At 38.3% G+C, this 25,256-nt stretch overlaps 2 long non-coding RNA genes across 2 annotated transcripts in view; one reads left to right on the top strand and one right to left on the bottom strand.

Moving 5' to 3' along the window:
* The window catches only part of LOC145527838 (uncharacterized), a 93,891-nt gene extending 84,556 nt beyond the window's left edge, over positions 1-9,335 (bottom strand). The window contains exons 1-2 of the long non-coding RNA XR_014069932.1: positions 9,277-9,335; positions 3,273-3,557 (exon numbers count right to left, since the gene is read on the bottom strand). This is a non-coding gene — a long non-coding RNA (uncharacterized LOC145527838). The remainder of the gene's footprint in view (positions 1-3,272; positions 3,558-9,276) is intronic.
* Positions 1-25,256, top strand: part of LOC145527916 (uncharacterized) — a 157,985-nt gene that overhangs the window by 13,389 nt on the left and 119,340 nt on the right. The window lies entirely within an intron of this gene.

Below are 25,256 nucleotides of genomic sequence, written 5' to 3'. Positions count from 1 at the left end.
CCAAGGGACTCTCAAGAGTCTTCTCCAACAGCATAGTTCAAAAGCATCAATTCTTTGGTGCTTAGCCTTCTTTATGGTCCTACTCTCATATCCATATATGATTACTGGAAAAAGCGTAGCTTTGACTAGACAGATCTTTGTTTGCAAAGTAATGTCTCTGCTTTTTAATACACTGTCTAGATTTGTCATAGCTTTTCTTCCAAGGAGCAAGCATCTTTTAATCTCATGGCTGCAGTCACCATCTGCAGTGATTTTGGAGCCCAAGAAAATAAAGTCTATCGCTGTTTTCATGGTTTCCCCATCTATTTGCCATGAAGTGATGAGACTGGATGCCATGATCTTAGTTTTCTGAATGTTGAGTTTTAAGCCAGCTTTTCCACTCTCCTCTTTCACTTTCATCAAGAGGCTCTTTAGTTCCTCTTCACCTTCTGCCATAAGGGTGGTGTCATCTGCATTTCTGAGGTTATTGATATTTCTCCCAGCAATCTTGATTCCAGCTTGTGCTTCATCTAGTTTGGCATTTCGCATGATGTACCTTGCATATAAGTTAAATAAGCAGGATGACAATATACAGTCATGTCGTATTCCTTCCCAATTTTGAACCAGTCCATTGTTCAATGTCTGGTTCTAACGGTTGCTTCTTGACCTGCATACAAGTTTCTCAGGAGGCAGGTAAGGTGGTCTGGCATTCCTGTCTCTTTAAGAATTTTCCACAGTTTGTTGTGATACAGAGTCAAAGGCTTTAACATAGTCAATGAACAGAAGTAAATGTTTTTCTGTAATTCTCTTGCTTTTTTTATGATCCAATGGATGTTGGCAATTTGATCTCTGGTTCCTCTGTCTTTTCTAAATCCAGGTTGAACATCTGGACATTAGTTTAGTTGAAATCCACTGCTATTATACAGAAACATGATGATGTTATGGAAAAGTGTGGAAAGAACAGAAGCATTCTATAATCCAAAAATTAAATCTCTGTCTTTTCATGACCCTATGCCCCTTGGCTGTGATTCTCAAAGTGTTTTTCACATTTTTTTGCCTTTCCATTAAGTGAGACAAGAATGCTAGAGAGAGGTTGGATTTAAGTATTCTACTTTCTCCAGGTCAGTTAGGTTCTGGTGAAATTTAAGTTGGTTAAGCAAAGTTATGGTTAAACTGTGTCTTTTGAGGAGTGAGTTAACTCCTTTGTTTAGAATGCTCTGATGTATTTCAAAATGCTTACTTTCTCTTCCACCAGAAGTATGATGGGTGTCTTCCCCAGTCTTCATCCTGAGGTAAAAAAAAGTGGTAGAACTCCAGGAGATAAAATGCACAAAACTGTGCCCTCCTCCCAAGCCCAGCCCCCAGGTACTTTTAACTCTAAAACTAGTCCCTATGCTACCTCAGTCACATTTTAGGTGCTGTTAGGAGTACTGGCTCCAGAATCAGACTTCTGCTTGGGCTTATACTCTAGGTAAGCAAAAGGTAATATGATTTTTAGTACTTAATTCTCTTTCCAATTTTTAGGACACCAGTTTGACCTATGACATTTGGTGGATCCATGTGTTATCTGATGGATCTAAAGAGAGGTGTTGATTTTCAGTTTGTTCAACTTTTTACTTGTGAGAACAGGAGTGATAACTTCTGAGATATTTATATGTTTGACCAGAAACCACATGCTTTATTTCTTCATGAATTTCATTTTTTTTTTCTTTTTTATATTCCTTTGGAGTTTTACCTAAGAAATTTTATAACATCTGTGCTGAGAGTGCATTCCTTGAGAGAGGATTTGCATTTGCTTCTGCTAGACCCTTGAGAGAACACTAGCCCAGGAATATTTTACATAATTTCTCGACTTAGGACTTTTAGATACTGTAGGCCTTAATTCTCAACTTGTGTGAAGGCTAATATGTAGTTAAGAACTTTTAGAGCAGACTTTTAAAATTTTATCTCATCTAAGACTCAAGGCCGGAATTTACAAGGCTCTTTACTTTTTCCCTTCACATAGTGTATATTTTCCCAATTCCTTTTTTTTCCTGAGGAAGTATCTTGTTAAGAACACCCTTTCTCCTCTCCTCCACAAGATTGTTAAAAGAAAAGCGATAGCTTCCTGGAAATCTACAAATTCTTTTTATGAAATCTTCCATTTTATTTCTTTGTATTGTGTTGGCCGAAAGTTCATTTTGGTTTTTTGCATAAAGTGGTATGGAAAAACCTGAGCAATCATTTTGGCCAATCCAATATTTCTGTCCACCTTCTTTCTGCTCCTGGACAACTTCTATTTTACTGAGTACTAAAATATACATTTAAGTTTTTCTTTTAATTTTCCATTTTTTGTGTGAAAGAAATGCATTCGGTGTACCTTGCCTACAACATTGCCAGGAATCAAAATCTGGTTCAGTTTTTATTTGTTTTATATACTAGGATTTAAATACATACATTTAAATATATGTATATATATATTAATATATATGATAGATCTTTCCACAACTACAAAAATGTTAAAAAGCATTTAATTAGAAAATCTCCCTGAGTGTTTCCTCTTCTAAATTCAGCATTGTGGTTAAAAAAATGAGCTTTGGTGCCAGAATTACTGAGATTGATTTCCACTTCTGCTAATGATTAGTGACCTTAGGCTAGTTATTGAAGCCTTCTGTGTTTTAATTTCTTCATATTTAAAATGAGTGTAATAATATCACCTTCCTCATAGGGTCAATAGGAGGTTTAATGAGCAACATATGTAAGAACACCTGAAATTGTGACTGTCACATAGCAAGCATCCAACAAACCTCTACTACACTACACTAATACTATCATGTATTTTTATTGTCTTTATTATTGCTGTTGCCTTGTGATCATTCCTGGTTAGTTGTATGGACTGAAAGTTTTTGTCCCCCTAAAATTCATGTGCTGAAGCGGTAACCCCCAATGTGAAGATATTTGCATACGAGAGGTAATTAAGTTTAGATAAAGTCATGAGGATGGTGCCCTCATGATGCAATTTGTACCCTTATAAGAAGAGGAAGACACATAAGAGCACACTCTCTCTCCCCATCTCACTCAGAGAGGACAGCTATCTATAAGCCAAAGAAGCAGGCCTGCACCAGACACTGAATCTGCAGACACCTTGATCTTGGATTTCTCAGCAATGAAACATGAGAAGTAATTTTCCATTGATCAAGTTACCCAGTCTAAGGCATTTTGTTACAGAAGCCTGAGCATATTAAGATATTGGCTAATTCAATATAATTAGTAAATCTCTGTTCTTACACTAACATGCAAGAAGACTTACTTACCTCTTTGGAATATACTGCTTGACTGAATTCCTTATTTCTAGATGAACGTAAGCTGGCCACACACAGGGCATCAGGAAGTACGTACTTTTGCCAAAATAAAGAAAAAGTGAACACTTTTCTTCAGGCGCAGCTGTTTGTATTGTCCTACAAACCTACTTTGTTCAAAGCTGGTGTTTTTCCTTCATCCAAGAACAGAATTGCATATCCTTTAGAAAGTTGAGAGTTTCTGCTGTCTAGAGACTGAATAGCTGTACTGGACTCTCCTGGTTTAATTTCTTTATACCTCTAGGCATTAAAAAGACAGATTGTCGGGTATCATCAGTGACATGTTCCAGGGAGGCCACGTACATATCTACCTAGACTTGCACTTCCATCTTTTTTCTTAACATCACATCACAGGACAAAAGCCATCTTCGCCACTCACATTGATTTATTCACTTTGTTATTTATCAGTTTTACAATAGGTGTTGTGTTAGGCACTTGTGATAGTATGTGGGTTAACAGGAAATCCCTTTTCTCAAGAAAGTCACAGTCTAGTGACAAAACTCATCCACACAAAAAATTTACACACAGTGCCTGAGGGAGTGGAAAAAAGGCTTCACTGCGTAGAAGTGATATTTTATCTAGGTCTTGAAAGTTGAAAAGGAACCTATCTATTGGAGAGAAAAGAATGTACATTCCAGGCAAAGTGAACATTATATGCTAAAGTATAAACGTCAGTCATTTGGAATAGTTTGGCTTCAGTTAGCCAACCCATATGGCTGGAGTGTAAGATGTATGGGGGGAGGAAGAAAATATATGAGTCTAAATGTTCAACAGAAAGCAGAGGCCTCATATGCTAACGTTTGGGATGCTGTCTTCGGGTAGTAAGTCCACACATACCAGAGAGCTAAGCATTGAAGAACATAATCAAGCTTGTGTTTAAGAAAAAAGAGTGGGAAACAGGATGAAGAATTCTCGTGTTGCAACCAGTTGGGGGCAGTTATGTGATTCAGGTCTGAGCACAGGCAAGGCAGTGAAGATGGAAATGAGAGGCAGTGATTTGAAAGACATGAACAGGCAAAAATGACAGGATTAGGTGAGGAATTATAAATGAAGGATGAGAAAAGCACAGCAGGGCTTCAGAAAGATTTCTAGTGTGACATATTTAATTGACATAGAGAATACAGAATTGAAAGCAATGTGCTAGAAGAGCACTCATTTGTTTTTAATTCTATACCAGGAAACACTGCACAAGGCTTGGTCAAATAACCACAACATCCTTCGCACACTTGAATTTCTGGACGCTCTGTAGCCCAGGCTTGCTGCCATTCTGTCTCTCCTTGGAGCAGGCCTCGGGGACTCCACCTACTCCCAAGTCTCTGAAGCTGTGAACACCAAATTTATCCCTCGAGGATTCTCTCCCCTCGAGCTTCCTTGCAGAGAGTAACAGTCTCCCCAGCTTCCTCCTTCCTTCCACTCCCCAAAGACCGGTGCACATGACATTTGAAAAAATGACTATTAATCACCACAGAGAAATAGAGAAAAGCAAGAATAACAAACACAAGGGAGTTGCAAAGTTTAAGGACTTGTACAGATTTCTTTACCTTTCTCTTACTGAAAAAATAACAGAGAACCAGTTCCGCTGCTTCTCCCCTGCATTTTCTTTAACCTTTATTGGAAAGGATGGGGTACAGCCATCTCCTCCAGCTAGTCCAGTGTCAGTCCTTGAAGAAGAGGACATGCTCACTCCTTTCTCATGAGAGCCCTTTCTTTTAAGGGACTGGCACAAATTCCTTCACATCTGCACAAATATGGTTCAACAAATATTTATTGAAACTTGCTCTCCTCCAGGCACTGTGATGGGCCCTGGGACTACAGTAGTGAAACTGACATAGTTCCTGCACTGGAAGCTCACCCAGTAGGGTGGAAGAAATCTAACACGTATACCTTTACCAGGCAGTGTTCTTTCTCAAACAAATAATGTATTCAGGGAACCTCCATGGTGGTAGGAATTTTTTTTAATAAGTTTTGTTTCCCGCTGTCCATTTTATCACTCTTCCATCACCATGAATAGAGCTCAGTGAATAGCTGGTGCCTAATCAACGCACCTTGAATCATGACATATCCTCTATCCAAAACAGAAAGCTCTTTGTACACTTCCTCAAAAAAACTGATTCCTCTTATGACTAAGATATTTAAAAGTAGTCCTATAAGAATAATATTCTTCATATTCAGAAAACTATCATTTAAAAAGTGATTCATTCACTGGAATTGATTTTACTTCATTCCCAACTTTTCTCTTGTTCTGTGAAGTGTATGAAGAATATTACTGAGTTGTGCTAGAATTTATTATGTTTAGAAAACATGGGGGATAGAGGGGCAGGGCAGAAGGCAATTGATATGAGGACTTCAAGATATCACCAGGCTGCTTATATTGAGATTAGTATGTTTAGGGTCTATACTTGTGACAGGCTGTATTTCCCATAGGTGGTAGATTTTATTTTTAGAAATATCTTCCAATATATGTGAACTTCCTTCACTGTAATTTTAATTTTCCTTTTATTGAGAGGTAGGGTCTCAGTTCTCTCTCTGTGAATATGAGTCTGTGCTGTGTGCGCCGTAGCTCCAGCCCCATGGGCTGTAGCCCACCAGGCTCCTCTGTCCATGGAATTCTCCAGGCAAGAGTACTGGAGTGGGTTGCCATTTCCTCCTCCAAGATATCTTCCTGACCCAAGGATCGAACCTGCATCTCCTGCATCGGCAAGCAGATTCTTTATCCACATGAGTGCGCTTGTAGAAAAAATAATGCTACATGTCTTCTGAAAGTGTAAGTCACTCAGCTGTGTCCGACTCTTTGCAACCCCATGGACTATACAGTCCATGGAATTCTCCAGGCCAGAATACTGGAGTGGGTAGCCTTTCCCTTCTCCAATAGATCTTCCCAACCCAGGGATGGAACCCAGGTCTCCCACATTGCAGGTGGATTCTTTACCAGCTGAGTCACAAGGCTAGACCACAAAAGCACCAAAGTTCTGTGTGGTTCTCTTGAGACACTCACCAGAGCTCTGAGAAATCCTGCTAGTAGTTTGGCTGTTTTCAAGCCACCATGCTGTGAAGAAGCCTAATCTGGACTTCATGCAGAGACGGAGGAGAGAATGGATGTGAAACTATTTGAAAAAAAATTAAACATTGATTCATATTGAGTCATTTTCACTCAAAACTGACCTGTAGTATTGTTCAGTGTCTTAGTGTTCATTTCTTGTTGTTGTTGCTCATTCATCCAGTTGTGTCCAACTCTTTGTGATGCTATGGATTGCAGCAGGCCAGGCATCCCTGTCCCTCACCATCTCCTGGAGTTTTCCCACGCTCATGTTCATTGCATCGGTGATTCTGTTCATTCCTTATTGGGTTCTTAATAGCACTCAAATACATTTTTCTTCTTTCTTTCCTCTTTTTTCTTTCTTTCTGAAATAGCTTTCCATCATCATTGTGCTTGGTCTTGGAGGAAGGGTAGGTAAACCAAAATACCGGGGTGAGCAAGGGATTCAAGTTCCTCTCAGGACATTAAATCTTGGGCAGAGTGAAATAATTACCAAGAAATAGAGCTGATTCATCCCATCCATCATGATGTGGTTATTAGTCAATGTTCTCCAGATCCCTGAAGTACTTTTGGCTCTCATCCTATTCTAAAGACACTTTTGTGAACTTTCCTACAATCCTATACAAATTCCTTTTCTGTAAAAACCATCTGGCATACAATTTTTATACATTCTTAGATAATCCAAGTTGAATTTTGAGTCTTTATATCCAGGGATTGACCAATCTATACAAATACTGACAAAAACTTATGCTTAATCTCCAGCAGGTCAGCAGATCTGGTCCAGCAGACCAGATCATTTTGATCCCTGACACATTTCTTACATTTGATATTCCCTAACCAAATTGAGGTTTAGAACTTCCTGGGGTCAGAACCCCATTTTCCTCTATTTTTATTGTACCATAAATTTTTTAGTATTCTGTCTGCAAATAAATGCATATTCCTTAAAAAACTTAGAAACTAATGATAAACCAAATGAAGCTAAAAAAAAGAAGAAATTGAATTTCTCCATATTACTAAAGGACATACAATTACAAATTAGAATATGCTCAATTTGAACTAATTTAGCTAAGAAAGAAATTTGTTTGCAAATAAGCATATAACCAAATATAAAACCAGATATATAACCAATTTGGTTTTGTAAACATATATCCAAATTGCAGCAGGGCAGGGATGTTGTTGTTCTCAGGGATGACGGAGTCCAGTCATTACATTTTCATCTGTACTTATCTAAGGAGCTGTTGTACTACCTCATACATCACAACTTGGGGGTAGAAAGACTTAATTACAAGCAATTTCAGGCTGAGTCCAGCACCAATGCATATAGGTGACCTCCAGACAAGAAATATGTTACCTAGCTGATTCTTAGCTTTTACCTGTAAGCTATAATTTTCAAAAGGTTCTACAAATTTCTTTCTGAGTGTGAGGCAACCTGACCAACCCATATAAACTAGTTAGCATGAGGCAATCAGTTCTGCCTCCTTCAGTCACTTCCTGTTGTACTATTAGTTAAATATTTGACTCTTCAATATTGACATGTGGACTCCAACCCCAGTTCTACTGCCATGAAAGATGACTCCATGATTATCCTCATTGTATCACTGGAAGTAACAATTCTATCTACGTTTGGCTGCTAAATTCACATGATAATTCAGAAGTCTTTAGCATTCATAGTACCTAGGATCCTCAGCTACAGAAAAGTTACCACCTACAATCAATCCAAAGGCTTCTCATTTCATAAGGAGGGAGAAAATGTTTATATATTAAATACCTACTGTTTGTCTTGTACTTGCTTATTTTCTGAATACATTTCTCAGTCCTTTCCCTCAACAGTGTGAACTTTCCTAATCAGATTCAGAGACTGCCCCAGGGTATATATTAGAAGTGATCACAACACCTCTGTTCTTGGGCAAGGGCCAAAGTCTTCTATTATAGCTGTTGGGGTTTTAGAGGATCAAAACATAACAAGTCTATTTGTCATCAAGGTTTGGAACAAATTAATAGATAGACACAAGAAGTTGGGAATAAACTTCTTGATTGGAGGACTTGACTGAGATTTGCAAACAAATAGAATTCTGTGGCTCTCTTTCCCATGTTCATCCTATCATAGTCTTTGCTTGGTTTAAATGTTGAGTCAGCCTAGCTGAGGAACATGCCCACAAAGTACTGATACATATACCTCCCTAAAACAGTTGCTTCAAAATGTCTTGGGACAACAGGAAAGAAAGCAGAACTCCCCAGTATTTAAATTAATAACTGCCTCTGTGTTTGTGTATTTTCTTTTGTCACCCTTTCTTTCTACAACCAATACTATTTTCCTTTTCATTAATTTTCTCTTCAACTTCCACTCCAACAATTATCCAATATCAGTGAGCTTTCTAATCCATTGACTATGAGATTTATCTTGTCCATTCTTACATCCTAATTTACCCTCATTTCCATAGATTGGAATGATAATTATTTGCAAAAAATACCCTTAACATCCTTGTTCATAGGGAACTCTATATTTTGTAATAACCTATATGGGAAAGGAAGCCGAAATAAAATGAATATATAAATATATATAAATATGTATAATATATGTGTATATATAAAACTTAATCTCTATGCTGTATACCTGAAACTAATGAAACATTGTATATCAACTATACTCCAATAAAATGTTAAAAAAAAACCAACACAACATCCATAAAAATATGAAATTTTGCCATTTACAACAACATGGAGGGCATTATGCTAAGTGAGATAAGTCAGACAAAGACAAATACTGTATGACATCTCTAATATGTGAAATATAAAAATTTACCAAACTGGTAGATATAGCAACAGAAATATACTCGCAGATTATGAGAAAAAACTACTGGTTCTCTTGTGGCTCAGATGGTAAAGAGTCCGCCTGCAATTCAGGAGACCCAGGTTCTATACCTGGGTCAGGAAGATCCCCCGGAGAAGGGAACAGCTATCCACTCCAGTATTCTTGCCTGGAGAATTCCATGGACAGAGGAGCCTGGTGGGCTAACAGTCTATGAGGTCACAAAGAGTCAGACACAACTGAGTGACTAACAATTCCAATTCCAATTACCAATGGTGAAAAGAAATGAAGAAGGGGCAAGATAGGGGTTAGGGATTATGAGGTACAAACTTCTGTGTATCAAATAGGCAAGTTACACAGATATATTGTACTGTATAGGACAAGGAATATAGTCAATATTTTATAACTATAAATGGGGCTTCCCTGGTAGCTCAGTTGGTAAAGAATCTGCCTGCAATGCAGGAGGCCTGAGTTCAATCCCTGGGTCAGGAAGATCCCCTGGAGAAGGAAATGGCAACCTACTCCAATAGTCTTGCCTGGAAAATCCCACAGACAGAGGAGCCTGGATGGCTACAGTCCATGAGGTTGCAAGAGTCAGATATGACTTAGCGAGTAAATCACCACCACAAATGGAGTATAACCTGTAAAATTGTGAATCAGTGTTGTACACATGAAACTTGTATAATGTGCATTAATTATATTCAATAATAAATATATAAATAAATAAAAAGTAAAGACTGGGCATTGGCTGAATTCAATGCTCACAGTATCCTTACACTGAAATCAAGTTGTCATCTGGACTGTGTTCTTCTCTGGAGGCTCAACTGTGGAAGGACCCACTTTCAGGCTCCCTCAGGTTTCTGACAGAATTTCTTTTTCTCATGGCTGTAGGCTTATGGAACTTCATTCTTCAAAGTCAACAAAAGAGAGTTTCTGCTGTCTAAAGTTTCTATCTTCAGGGAAGACCTGGCTATACTTTTAAAGGCCTTACTTGACTATGTGAGGCTTGTCTAGGATAATCTCTCTTTGGTTAGGGATCTTAATTAAACACCTGCAAAATCCCTTCACCATTTCTATGTTTTATTGGTTAGAAGTCAAAAGGAAGGTATTATATATGAGACTTCAGGAGATCAGTTTGTGTGTCTATGCAGGCCTCTCAAAGCCTCAGTTCTTATTTATGTTGGTTCAACTTAACCCTCTACTAACTCTGTCCCTGAACTCGAACATACAAATACTATCATTAAAAAAAAAATCACACATTTGACTGTTTGGTCACTCTTCAAACACATGGAAATAAATCTTAGGTGGCTTTTTAACACTGGATGTGCTTCACTAGAAAACTCTCTCTCATTTCTAGGAAGCTGTTTTCACATCTTTGACTCTTCACTATTGGCCAATGACAGAGCTTTATACTCCAAAGAGAAGTACCTCATCCTTCCACTATCAAGTCTATCAACTTCCCATTTTGTGTACCCACTCTGCCCTTTATTCTGTCTTTGCTTCTATTTAAGACCAACACTTTCCCATGATCTTTTCCTATGGATTGCTATCTCAAGGAATTCATGCTGTCATGATTCTTTTTTTTTTCCCCTGTTGTGACACTTCATCGCCTTCCTTTAAAAAAAAAAAAAAAATGTCAAAACACAGTCTCTTAGTTATGGCTTGCAGGTTCTTAGTTGCAACACTGAAAGATCCTGCATACTGAAACTAAGATTTATTGCATCCAAATTAAAAAAAAAAACAACTTCAAGAACAATCTCTGCAATTTTTCAATAAATCTACAATGATTCCAAAAATTAAAAAAATATTAAAATGAAAGCAAAGAGTTATCAATTATTAATATTTAAAGAATTATTAAAATGAAAGCAAAACCATTTTTTTGTTTTCTTTGTCTCCAGATCTTCTGGCTGCCTTTCAATTCTATGCTTCCTTTCATCCCAGAGCTCCTTAAGAGTTGTTTCTGTGAACTCTCTGGACATTCTCAACTCCCATTTTTTCCTCGGTTCCTCTTAATCTGTTGCCATTTTATCAGGGACATCATTGACTTTTCTTCCTACTGTAAGCAATGCTCGATTCCTCATGCTGTTGTTACATCGTGTCCAACTCTTTGCGACCCCATGGAGTGTAGCCCACTAGGCACCTCTGTCAGTGGGATTTCCCAGGCAAGAATACTGGAGTGGGTTGCCATTTCTTTCTCCTGGGGATTTTCTGAGCCCTTGGATAGAACCCATGTCTCCTGCACATATCTTGTAAATTGCAGGTAGATTCTTTACCACTGAGCCACCAGGGAAGTCCCAGGTCCCCCATCATTTAGAGGAGCCAGCAAAGAAGACTAAAAAAGAGAGTTGTAAAGTGTGAGTGGAAAAAAAAAAATCACTAGAGTGGCTATGGGGTCATTGAATCCCAGAGGAGAAGGGTATACAAGAAGGGAGTCGTTAATTGGAGGTAATTACGATGACTCCACCTTTCCTATGCAGAGGACATGCATTCAATACAGTGTATCAATCAGGGATTTTAAAGATTTGCCAGTTTTGTTACATAATCCAGATACAGATAGTCTATACTTTTACTCTGCCTCTCCAGAATTCCTTTGGTTGCCCCCTTCTATGAAGCACCCAAATTCCTTGGCTCCACTTACTTTCCCTTGAATCCCACTCTTCCCATGACTCCTCACATTATTAGAGCATTTGCACTCATCCTACTTGATTTCTCCAAATTTGCTTACTTACACCCATTCCAATGTTCAGCAATGTGCAATCCAGTAGCTATGTGAAAGGGATCCTCCCTCCTTAGAAGGCACTGGTGAAGGGGATAATATTTTTTAATTTATTTTTTTTTATTGAAGGATAATTGCTTTACAGACTTTTGTTGTTTTCTGTCAAACCTCAACATGAATCAGCCATAAGTACACATAAATCCCCTCCCTTTCGAACCTCTCTTCCATCTCTCACCTCATCCCTCCCCTCTAGATGGATACAGAGCCCCTGTTTGTGTTTCCTGAGCCATACAGCAAATTCCCATTGGCTATCTATTTTACGTACGGTAATGTAACTCATTGGAAAAGACCCTAATGCTGGGAAGGATTGGGGGCAGGAGGAGAAGGGGATGACAGAGAATGAGATGGTTGGATGGCATCACCGACTTGATGGACATGGGTTTGGGTAAACTCCGGGAGTTGGTGATGGACAGGGAGGCCTGGCATGCTGCGATTCATGGGGTCGCAGAGTTGGACATGACTGAGCGACTGAACTGAACTGAACTGAATGTAAGTTTTCGTGTTACTCTTTCCAAACATCTCATCCTCTGCTTCCCTCTCCCCATGTCCATAAGTCTATTCTCTATGTCTGCTTCTCCATTGCTGCCCTGTACATAAATTCTTCAGTACCATTTTTCTATTTCCATATATGTGCGTTAGAATCCGGTATTTATCTTTCTTTCTGACTCACTTCACTCTATATAATAGGTTCTAGGTTCATTCACCTCATCAGAACTGACTCAATGCATTCCTTTTTGTGGCTGAGTAATATTCTATTGTGTATATGTACCACAACTTCTTTATCCAATCATCTGTTGATGGATATCTAGATTGCTTCCATGTTCTACCTATTGTAAATAGTGCTGCAATGAATAATGGGATACATGTATATTTTTCAATTTTGGTTTCCTCTGGGTATGTGCCTAGGAGTGGAATTGCTGAGTCATATGGTGGTTCTATTCCTAGTGTTTTAAGGAATCTCCATACCTTCTTCCATAGTGGCTGCATCAATTTACATTCCCTCCAACAGTGCAAGAGTGTTACCTTTTCTCCACATCCTCTCCGGCATTTATTGTTTGCAGACTTTTTGACGATGGTCACTCTGACCGGTTTGAAGTGATATCTAATTGTAGTTTTGATTTGCATTTCTCTAATAATGAGTGATGTTGAGCATATTTTTATCTGTTTGTTAGCCATCTGTATGTCTTCTTTGGAGAAACGTCTATTTAGGTCTTTTTCCCACATTTTGATTGGGTTGTTTGTTTTTCTGGCATTGAGTTGTATGAGTTCTTTATTTATTTTGGAAATTAATCCTTTGTCAGTAGTTTCATTTGCTATTATTTCCTCCCATTCTGAGGGTTGTCTTTTTCCCTTGCTTATAGTTTCCTTTGCTGTGCAAAAGCTTTTAAGTTTAACCAGTTCCCACTTGTTTGCTTTTGTTTTTATTCCATTACCCTAGGAGGTGGGTCATAGAGCATCTTGCTTTGATTTACATCATCAAGTGTTCTATGTTTTCCTCTAAGAGTTTTATTGTTTCTGGTCTTACATTTAAACCTTTAATCCATTTTGAGTTTATCTTTGTGTATGGTGTTGGGAAGTGTTCTAATTTCATTCTTTTGCATGTGTCGTCCAGATTTCCCAGCGCCATTTATTGAAGAGGCTGTCTTTGCTCAATTGTATATTCTTGCCTCCTTTGTCAAAAATAAGGTACCCATATGTGCATGGATTTATTTCTGGGCTTTCTATCTTGTTCCATTGGTCTATATTTCTGTTTTTGTGCCAGTACCATACTGTCTTGATGACTGTACCTTTAGAGTATAATCTGAAGTCAGGAAGATTGATTCCTCCAGCTCCATCATTCTTTCTCAAGACTGTTTTGGCTATTTGGGGTCTTTTGTGTTCCCATTTGAATTGTGAAATTTTTTGTTCTAGTTCTGTGAACAATGCCATTGATGGTTTGATAGGGATCACATTGAATCTGTAGATTGCATTTGGTAGTATAGTCATTTTCACAATATTGATTCTTCCTACCTACCCAGGAACATGGAATATCTCTCCATCTGTTTATGCCATCTTTGATTTCTTTCATCAGTGTCTTATAATTTTCTGTGTACAGTTCTTCTGTCTCCTTAGGTAAGTTTATTCCTAGATATTTAATTCTTTTTGTTGCAAAAGTAAATGGGATTGATTCTTTAATTTCTCTTTCTGATTTTTCATTGTTAGTACGTAGAAATGCAAGTGATCTCTGTGTATTGATTTTGTATCCTGCAACTTTGCTAAATTCACTTATTAGCTATAGTAATTTTCTGATACTATCCTTAGGGTTTTCTATGTACAGTATCATGTCATCTGCAAACACTGAGAGATTTACTTCTTCTTTTCTGATCTGGATTCCTTTTGTGTCTTTTTCTTCTCTGATTGCTGTAGCTAGGATTTCCAGAACTATATTGAATAATAGTGGTGAAAGTGGACACATTTGTCTTGTTCCTAATCTTAGGGGGAATACTTTCAATTTTTCACCGTTGAGAATAATGTTTGCCATAGGCTTATCATATATGGCCTTTACTATGTTGCGGTAGTTTCCCTCTGTGCCCATTTTTTGAAAAGTTTTCATCATGAATGAGTGCTGAATTTTATCAAAGGCTTTTTCTGCATTTATTGAAATTACTATATGGCTTTAATCTTTCAGTTTGTTAATATGGTATATCACATTGACTGATTTGTGTACATTGAAGAATCCTTGCATCCCTGGAACATACCCAATTTGATTATGGTGTATGAACTTTTTGATGTGTTGCTGAATTCTGTAGGCTAAAATTTTGTTGAGGATTTTTGCATCTATGTTCATCAGTGATATTGGCCTGCGGTTTTCTTTTTTTTGCAGTGTCTTTGTGTGATTTTGGTATCAGGGTGATGGTGGCTTTGTAGAATGTGTTTGGAAGTGTTCCTTCCTCTGCACTTTTTTGAAAGAGTTTTAGAAGGATAGGCATTAGCTCTTCTCTAAATGTTTGATAGAATTCTCCAGTGAAGCCATCTGGTCCTAGCCTTTTGTTTTTTGTGACATTTTTTATCACAGCTTCAATTTCAGTGCTTGTGATTGGGTTGCTTGTAATTTCTATTTCTTCTTGGTTCAGTCTTGGGAGATTGAACTTTTCTAAGAATCTGTCCATTTCTCCAGGTTATCCATTTTATTACTATAAAGTTGTTCATAATAGTCTCATAATCCTTTGTATTTCTGCATTGTCTCTTGTAACCTCCCCTTTTTCATTTCTATTTTTTCTTTTATTTGATTCTTCTCTCTTTTTCTTGATGAGTCTGGCTAATGGACTGTCAATTTTATCTTCTCAAAGAACCAGTTTTTAGTTTATTAATCTTTACTATTGATTATTTCATTTCTTTTTCATTTATTTCTGCTCATATCTTTATGATTTCTTTCCTTCTATGAATTTTGGGGTATTTTTGTTCTTCTTTTTCCAATTGTTTTAGGTGTAATGATAGGCTTTTTATTTGATGGTTTTCTTATTTCTTGAGGTAGCAAGAACTTCTATAAACTATAAACTTCTCTCTTAGAACTGTTTTTGCTGCATCCCATAGGTTTTGAGTTATGTTTTCATTGTCATTTATTTCTAGAATTTTTTTGATTTCCCTTTTGGTTTCTTCAGTAACCTGTTGGTTATTTAGAAACGTGTTGTTTAATCTCCAAATGTTTGTGTTTCTTACAGTTTTTTTCTTGTAATTGATACCTAGTCTCATAATGTCATGGTCATAGAAGGTGCTTGATATGATTTCAGCTTTCTTAAATTTACTGAGGTTTGATTTGTGACCATAGATTTGGTCTATCATGGAGAAGGTTCCATGTGCATTTGAAAAGAAGGTGTATTCTTCTTCATTTGTGTGGAATGTTCTGAAGGTATCAATGAGATCCATGTCATCTAATGTATCATTTAAGACTTGTGTTTCCTTATTAATTTTCTGTTTTGATGATCTGTCCATTGGTGTGAGTGGGGTGTTAAAGTCTCCTACTGTTATTGTTTTACTGTCAATTTCTCCTTTTATGTCTGTTAGTGTTTGTCTTATGTATTAAGGTCTCCTATGTTGGGTATATAGATATTTACAATTGTTATTATGTCTTCCTCTTGGATTGATCCCTTGATCATTATGTAGTGTCCTTCTTTATCTCTCGTAATCTAGTTTATTTTAAAGTCTATTTTGTCTGATATGAAGATTGCTACTCCAGGTTTCTTTTGCTTCCCATTTGCATGGAATATTTTTTTATATCCTCTCACTTTCAGTCTATATGTGTCTTGAAGTCTGAAGTGGGTTTCTTGTAGACAGCATATATATATGGGTCTTGTTTATTTATCCATTTAGCCAGTCTGTGCCTTTTGGTGGGAGCATTTAATCCATTTACATTTAAAGTAATTATTGATATATATGTTCCTATTTCCATTTTCTAATTGTTTGTGGTTGATTTTGCAGATCCTTTCTCTTTTTTATTTTTTTGACTATATACGTTCCTTTAACATTTGTTGTAAAGCTGGTTTGGTGGTACTGAATTCTCTTAAGTTTTGCTTGTCTGAAAAGCTTTTTATTTCTCCATCAATTTTTTGAATGAGATCCTTGCCAGGTACAAAAATTTTGGTTGTGGATTTTTCCTTTTCAGTACATTAAATATATCCTGCCATTCCCTTGCCTGGAAAATCCCACTGACGGAAGAGCCTGGTAGGCTGCAGTCCATGGGGTCGCTAAGAGTCGGACACGACTGAACAACTTCACTTTCACTTTTCCCTTTCAAGCACTGGAGAAGGAAATGGCAACCCACTCCAGTATTCTTGCTTGGAGAATCCCAGGGACAGCGGAGCCTGGTGGGCTGCCGTCTATGGGGTCGCACAGAGTCAGACACGACTGAAGTGACTTAGTAGCAGCAGCAGCAGCAGCCATTCCCTTCTGGCCTGCAGAGTTTCTGCTGAAAGATCAGCTGTTAAGCGTATGGGGTTTCCCTTGTATGTTGCTTCTCCCTTGCTGCTTTTGATATTGTTTCTTTGTGTTTATTCTTTGTTAGTTTGATTACTGTGTGTCTTTGCATGTTTCTCCTTGGGTTTATCCTGTGTGGGATTCTTTGTGCCTCTTGAACTTGATTAACTATCTCCTTTTCCATGTTGGGGAAATTTTCAACTATAATCTCTTCAAAAATTTTCTCATACCCTTTTTTTTTCTCTTTTCCTTCTGGGACCTCTTAATTCGAATGTTGGTGCTTTTGATATTGTTCCAGAGGTCTCTGAGACTATCGTCAGTTGTTTTCATCCTTTTTACTTTATTCTGCTGTTTAGAAGTTACTTCCACCATTTTATCTTCCAGCTCACTGATTCATTCTTCTGCTTCAGATATTCTGCTGTTGATTCCTTCTAGAGTATTTTTAATTTCAGTAATTGTGTTATTTGTCTCTTTATGTTTATTCTTTAATTCTTCTCGGTCTTTGCTAATTGATTCTTGTATTTCATTTTCAAGGTTTTTGATCATCTTTACTATCGTTATTCTGGATTCTTTTTCAGGTAGTTTGCCCATTTCCTCTTCATTTATTTGGACCTCTGTGTTTCTAGTTTGTTCCTTCATTTGAATAGTATTTCTCTGCCTTTTCTTTTTCTTTTTTTTTTTTTTTTTTGAACTTATTTTGTTTGAGGTCTCCTTTTCCCAGGCTTCAAAGTTGAATTCTTTCTTCCTTTTTGTTTCTTCCCTCCTAAGGTTGGTCTAATGGTTTGTGTAAGCTTTGTATAGGGTGAGATCTGTGCTGGTTTTTGTTTGTTTGCTTTTCCTCTGTTGGGCAAGGCTGAGTGAGGTGGTAATCCTGTCTGCTGATGATTGGGTTTGTATTTTTGCTTTGTTTTGTTGTTTAAATGAAGTGTCCTGCACAGCATGCTACTGGTGGTTAGGTGATGCCGGGTCTTGTATCCAAGTGGTTTCCTTTGTGTGAGTTCTCACTATTTAATACTCCCTAGGGTTAGTTCTCTGGTAGTCTAGGGTCTTGGTGTCAGTGCTCCCTCTCCAAAGGCTCAGGGCTTGATCTCTGGTGAGGAATGAAGATTCCACAAGTGTTTTGTTATGGCATTAAGTGAGATTAAAACAAATATCCAAAAATGGAAACAAAAGATGAACCCAGACGAGTGGCAGTTACAAAATCAGGCAAGTCACAATTAAAGTGATGGAATATACACATATACATATACACTCATAAGCAAAGTGAAAACAGTCCAACAGAAATAAAGTAAAGTAGATTGACCCAGTGAACAAAGAAAATAAAAAAAAATATATTTACCAGTTAAGAACAAAATAACTAAAACACAAACTGGAAAACAAAACTAAAGCAAGGTGCCAAGTGGGGAATAAAGTAGTGAAAACAAAACTAACAAATATGTTGAGAGGAAAGGGAAGAAAGAAAGAATAGATATGCAAAGTTAAACAGAGGTAGATGAAGAAGATTTATGCACAGTAAAGATTAACTGAAAGGAGAAAAGAACAGTTGGAAAGGCAAACAAAGGCATAAAGGTAGAAAAAAAATAATAGGTTTAAAAAAATTAAAAGCATAAAAAAGAGAGGGAAAAAAACGGAAGAAGAAAGAAAAAAGAAAAAAAGGAAAACTCCACAAAACTGCAAAAGTCCAATTTAGAGGCAGAGGTTTATAACAACAGTAAAAAGTGTGACTGTATATACATATATACATATACAACCATAAGCAAAATCAAAACAGTCCAACAAAAACAAAGTACAATAGATTGACCCAGTGAACAAAGGAAACCAAAAATTAGATCTACCAGAATAAAACTAACTAAAGCACAAACTGGAAAACGAAACTAAAGCAAGGTGCCAATTGGGGAATAAAGCAATGAAAATAAAACTAACAAAATGTTGAGAGGAAAGGAATGAAAGAACAGATATACAAAGTTAAATAGAGGTAAATGAAGACTTATATACCTGAAAGATTAACTGCTAGGGGAAAAGAACAATAGGAAAGGCAAATAAAGGTATAAATGTAGAAAAAATATAATAGGTTTCAGAAATTAAAAATTAAAATTATAAAAAAGAGAGAGAAAAAAAAAGGAAGAAGAATAAAGAAAAAAAAAAGGAAAACCCCATAGAACCACAAAAGCTCAATGTAGGGGAAGAGGTTTATAACAACAATAAAAAATGTGACTGAGGAAAAAAAAAAACTTCAAAAGCTTAATTAGATTTCGTAGTGTCAATAAAATTGACAACTACAACAGAGGCGGAAAAAAGAGGAAAAAAAATAAAAGAAAAGAAAAAAAATCCAAAAGAATCTACAGAACAAGTCCAAAAATAAGAATAATAAATGTTTTTCTTGAGTCAGTCGTGTCAGAGTCCTTTCCCTTGCTGGAAGTCACAGTCCACCTCACCTCCCTTGGATGCCCTCCAACACTGTCCTGATCTCTGGATCTGCTGTGGGGGCAGCTCAGATTCTAATCTGGTCCTACTCCTGTGTGTTCTTGCCTCCAATGTCCACAGCTATCAGAACTAGTGCATTTTCTTTTGTGGGAGCTCTCAATGAACTTTCATATATTCCATAGACACAGAGTCTGCCTAGTTAATAGTGTAGATTTAATCTGCAGCTTGTACAGCTGGTGGGAAGGTTTTGGGTCTTCTTCCTTAGCCACACTGCCCCTAGGTTTCAATGACTTCTGCATGTGGATCATCCACTGGGGTTTGCTCCTGAGGCTGCCCTGGAGGACTTGGGTTTGCCCCTGTGAGGTCAGGTGTGGAGGTAGTGCAGCTGCTTGCATCTCAGGGGTTCTGGGAACACCAGGTACTCAGAGGGGTTGGCGGCTACGGTAGCAGGAATATAGTGCTCTAGAAGGATATGGCAACCAGTATTGGCCAATACACTCCAGTATTCTTGCCTGGAGAACCCCCCTCCCTGATACAGAAGCCTGGCAGGCCACAATCTACAGGGTCACAAAGAGTTGGACATGACCGAAAAAACCCTGTGCACATATATGCAAGAATTTTTTTGCCTGTGGCAGCTCTGCCCCAGTGAGAGTTGAGCATGAAGGTGGTGCAGCTGCTTGGCTTGCGGGGACCCTGGCAGTGCCAGTGCAAGTGTGCAGGGACACAGACTGCCTCCACCCCAGGAGTTATGGCCCTATCAGAGTCTTTTTTCAAACTGGCAATCAGAAGGCCTCTTTGGCCAGTCTTTCTCCGAAGCTCCACCCATTCAGGCAGTTAGAGGGCTCCCTTGCCTGGGGTCCTTCTCTGCTGTTTGGGCACATCAGGCACATAGAGGGTCCACCTTGACTGGGGTCCTACTCTGTAGATGGGTGCATCAGTCACTTAAAGGAGCACCCTGGGTGGGGCCCTGCTCTGTAGCTCAGTGTGTCAGGCATTTGATGAGCCCAGCCTCTCTATTATTCAGCTGCCGATGTTGGCATGTGGGGAGAGAGGCTATGGTGATGGCTCCACCCCCTACGTGTGACCACCAGCATCACCTTGCTTCCATGACTGTCCAGCTTTCTTCCACAGGCATTTCCCACCCCAGTCTCCTCCCCTACAACCCCCTGATCAGTCTCTCTGAAGTTAACAGCAGCCCTCACCCTGGGATTGTTTCACAACCACTAAACTCCAGCTCCCAACTGCTGCACCTTCCAAGGGACCTGCATCCCTGTGTGGGGTAATGTATGGCTGCGGCAAGGACTGTCTGATTCTCATTTCATTTAGGCTGCCACAGATCAGCTGTTTCACTCTCAATCTTAAATGTTTCTCCTCTGACTCAGACAATTGCCCTGATGTGGGGACTGGACCCCTGCTTCAGTTCCCCCACCCACCGAAGGCATGTCTAGTCCTACTAACACTCCTGTTTTTCCCCCAGCTTCCTTCATCTTACCGAGTTTTGCGTAGTTCTATATATTCTTTTCTCCTGGTCAGGTACTCCTGTCCGCTCTCAGCTGGTGTTCTGCATGCACTTCTGTGCCTGAAGGTTTATTCCTGATGTATCCATGGAGAGAGAGGTACTCCACCTTCATCTACTCCTCCACCATCTTGTTCTCTCCCTAATTTTTAAACTGTCTTATAGTTAGAATATTGCTACTTTGTAGTTCCTTCATTTACAGTTGCCCTTGTCTCACTACATCAGTTAGGGTAGTTTGGATTTCAAGTTACAGAATACTCCCAATCAAAATGCCTCAAAGAATAAAGAAATTTGTTGATATTTTCCAGGCAGTCCAGAGATTAAGACTCCAATTTTTCTATGCAGAGAACGTGCATTCAATCTCTGGTCAGGGAGTAAAGATCCCACACGCCTCATGGTGTAGCCAAAAAATTAAAAAAAAATCCAATTTTATTTTAATTTGTTACTTCATCCCCGAAATCTAGAAATCAGGTTCTATGTTCTGTGAAACCAAAATGGTCGTCAGTATCATTCTTCATCACATTCTTCCTTGTTTGCAAAGAGTGGAAGAATGTGAGAAAAACTCCATTCTTTTAACTTGACTGAACCATTTCAAATCACATGCTGACTGTCTTGGTATATCTTAGTTGACCATCAGATATTTCCTAACTTGCGAGCCCAACACGTACAAACCCGGAGAGGTCAAAGTAAACTCAGACATATGTCCACTCTAGTAATACTTCCTAAATTAATGTCCTTTTCTGACTTTAATTTTGCCAAAAGTTAGTTTATTTTGCCATTCTTTAGTGAAAACCTCCTGGTTTTTCTCTTTCCTGGCTTCTCCTTTAAAGTTTTCTTTGTCTACCTCTTAAATATTAACTTTCTAAAGATTGTGCTTTGAGCTTTTCTTATGTAGCATCTTCTCTCTCTGGATAATCTAATTTACTCTAATTGCATCATTTATCATGTATATGCTAGTAACACCAAGGAGAAGGCAGTGGCAACCCACTCTAGTACTATAGCCTGGAAAATCCCATGGACGGAGGAGCCTGGCAGGCTGCAGTCCATGGGGTCGCTAAGAGTCAGATACGACTGAGTGACTTCACTTTCGCTTTTCCTTTCATGCATTGGAGAAGGAAATGGCAACCCACTTTAGTGTTCTTGTCTGGAGAATCCCAGGGATGGGGGAGCCTGGTGGGCTGCCATCTATGGGGTCGCACAGAGTCAGACACGACTGAAGCGACTTAGCAGTAGCAGCAGCAGTAACACCAAATCTTTATCTCACCCTACACAACATGAATGAACTACAAATACACACTAGTGCATGCAAAACTTGTTGGAATCGATGGTCCACAGACACCCCCAAATACCTAGTATTTTAGTGTTCACGAAGTACCATGTACTATTCTAAAACATTTATATATTTTATCTTATTTAATTTTTCTAGTAACTGGATGGATTGAGATATATATATATATATACATATATATATATATATATGCCCATATGACCATGGAGACTAGCAAGTTTAAAATTTGCAGAGTGGGCCAATAATTAGAGACTCAAAGAATAGCTGGAGGTGCAGTTCAAATCTAAAGGCAGTCTGCTGCAGAATTTCCTCTTGTTCTGGGAAGGTTGGCATTTGTTTCATTGAAGATTTCAATTGGTTGGATGAGGCTGAACAACACTATGGAGTACGATCTGCTTTACTCAAAGTCCACCAATTTAAATGTTAATCTCATCCAAAATATTGTCACAGAAAAGTCCAGAGTAATGCTTGATTAAGTACCTGGACACTGTGGCTCAGTTAAGTTGACACGTTAAATTAACCATCACAATTAACTAATAACATTCTAAAGATGAAGAAATCAAGGTATAGGGAAGTAATCTGCCCAAGTTCACACAGCTAGTAAACAATGGAGCCAAGATCCAAACCCAGACAGTCTGGTTCCAGAGACCATTCTGTTAATTACCATATTATTTCAAATACATTATCTCCAAGGTTGAACTTATTATGTTATTGGATCCCCTCAAAACTTGGTCCTCCTTGTGTCCATTTGCCACTGGAAAGAATGATTATACTCAGTAACCTATCTAGAGGTTACTGTTAACCATTCTCTCACATCTAATCAATTCTTACTGTTTCCACCACCTAAATATATCCCTACTCCAAATTTCTTAACCTAGTGCCTTCATTTGAGCCTGTATCCTTTCTTACCATGACCTCTTCTATAAGTAATGTTGCAGATAGAAGTACTTGATGATCTCCCCAAATGTATGCTAGATTTTCTTACCTCACTGCCTTTATACATCCACGTGTACATCCACACACAAATGCATACACACGCACACATTTCAGTTAGGCCTCAGGTAAGAGATTGTTTTTTTCTCTCAGAATCATTCATTGACCTACTAAGACCTGTTGAATTAGTCCCTTTGGGACTTTCAGAGCTTTGTATTTCAGTGCATATTACTTGTGGTCAAATTAACTATTTGTATCCTCCACTAAGTAATACTCCTTGAAATTTTTCACATTTGGTCCAGTGCCTATTGTCTGAATATGCCTCTATTCTTCTCACACATTCACTACATATCTCTTGAATTTGTAATATCCAACTCAGGTCTGCCATATTAAAATACAGGTCTATGTAGATCAACATATAACGTCATGAAAAATGTAAGGAAAATGTGCTTTGCTTCTTAATGTTTCAAATTACACCCATATATTTTTATGACTAGGTAATGTGCAGAGGGGCTTCCCTTGTATCTCAGCTGGTAAAGAATCTACTTGCAATGCAGGAGACACTGGTTCAATTCCTGGATCAGGAAGATCCCCTGCAGAAGAAATAGGCTACCACTCCAGTATTCTTTGGCTTCCCTGGTGGCTCAGGTGGTAAAGAATCCACCTGAAATGTGGGAGACTTGGGTTCTATCCCTGGGTTGGGAAGATCCCCTGGAGAAGGAAATGGCAACCCACTCCAATATTCTTGCCTGGAGCATCCCCATGGCCAGAGGAGCCTGGTGGGCTATAGTCCATGGGGCTACAAAGAGCCAGACATGACTGAGCAACTAAGTACAGTGCAGCACAATGTGCAGAGAGTCAATACTTCGCCACATAGAACTGCTGAATCAGACTCTGTGAAGAAGGTATTGAATTTCATCTAGATTAATGAGCAAAATATGCTTAAGAAGAAAACAATTCAGATTGCCAATATTATCCATGAAAACCTAACTGAGCAGGTTATATGAGAAATGGAAATGGGAGCCCCCAGACAGAAACAAGAGTTTCAGGTTTTCTGATGAGGTTGGAGTAGTAAGAGGAGAAATGGGACCAGAGTCATGACAAGAGGAAAGGAATGGAAGAAATGGACGAAGATGGAAGAGGTCCAAGAATTTGACTTGTGGAAAGTTACTGTTAATATTATTAGAGAATTGTAGTTTAGGCGATAGTGAAGGAAGGATCTCAGGACTTGAAAATATTTATCATTAGTTTATAAGCATAAGGCAGCCTACTGTTCATGTATGGCTGCATCATGATGGCCCTGGCCAGAGATTTAGGTCTAAACAACATTTGTCCCAACTGACTCATAAAATTGTGAGCTGAGCCTATCATTGAAAGACACACTGAATGGTACTGAAATCTTCCACAGAAATTTGGTTTTCTTTGATGATTTTGCCCAGAGGTTAAGACTGATCAGAAATACATTAGAAGTTATTTCTCTTTCTGACATTTTAAAATGGAGTTTGCCTATTATCAAAGCTTGTCTTTCAAGAGCTATTTGTAGGTGGGTAGTTGAGCTTGGGCAAGGTATTCAAGATATCTATGCCTGGTGTCTGTGTTTGCAAAATTAGGGAGATGAAAGTACTTACTTATCAGAATTGTAAAAGTCAAGCAGTTAGTTCATGTAAGGTCTTGGAAGGGTAGAATACAAGAAGCTCTGTGTGGTATTAGCAATTATTTTTCAGAATTCAATATACTTTCACATGCTTGAATAATACTTTATATATCACTCTAGCACACTATGATAACACTGATTTACTTGTATAACGTCCCACTGTATTGGGAGCTCTTTGAGGGCAAGTATTATGTTCTTTGTTCTCTTGAGGGGATGGTCATGCTTGGTACTTATTACATGTGAAATCCAACACCTATTTCTGCTTTATTGACTATGCCAAAGTCTTTGACTGTGTGGATCACAACAAACTGTGGAAAATTCTGAAAGATATGGGGATACCAGACCACCTGACCTGCCTCTTGAGAAATCTGTATGCAGGTCAGGAAGAAACAGTTAGAACTGGACATGGAACAACAGACTGGTTCCATATAGGGAAAGGAATATGTCAAGGTTGTATATTGTCATCCTGCTTATTCAACTTATATGCAGAGTACATCATGAGAAACGCTGGGCTGGAGGAAGCACAAGCTGAAATCAAGATTGCTGGGA

Source organism: Giraffa tippelskirchi, chromosome 1 (genome assembly GCF_054371585.1).
Source record: "Giraffa tippelskirchi isolate mGirTip1 chromosome 1, T2T-mGirTip1v1.2.pri, whole genome shotgun sequence".
NCBI classification, from domain to species: Eukaryota; Metazoa; Chordata; class Mammalia; order Artiodactyla; family Giraffidae; genus Giraffa; species Giraffa tippelskirchi.
The sequence above is the reverse complement of the archived record's forward strand: the minus strand, read 5'-3'. Positions and strand labels throughout refer to the sequence as shown.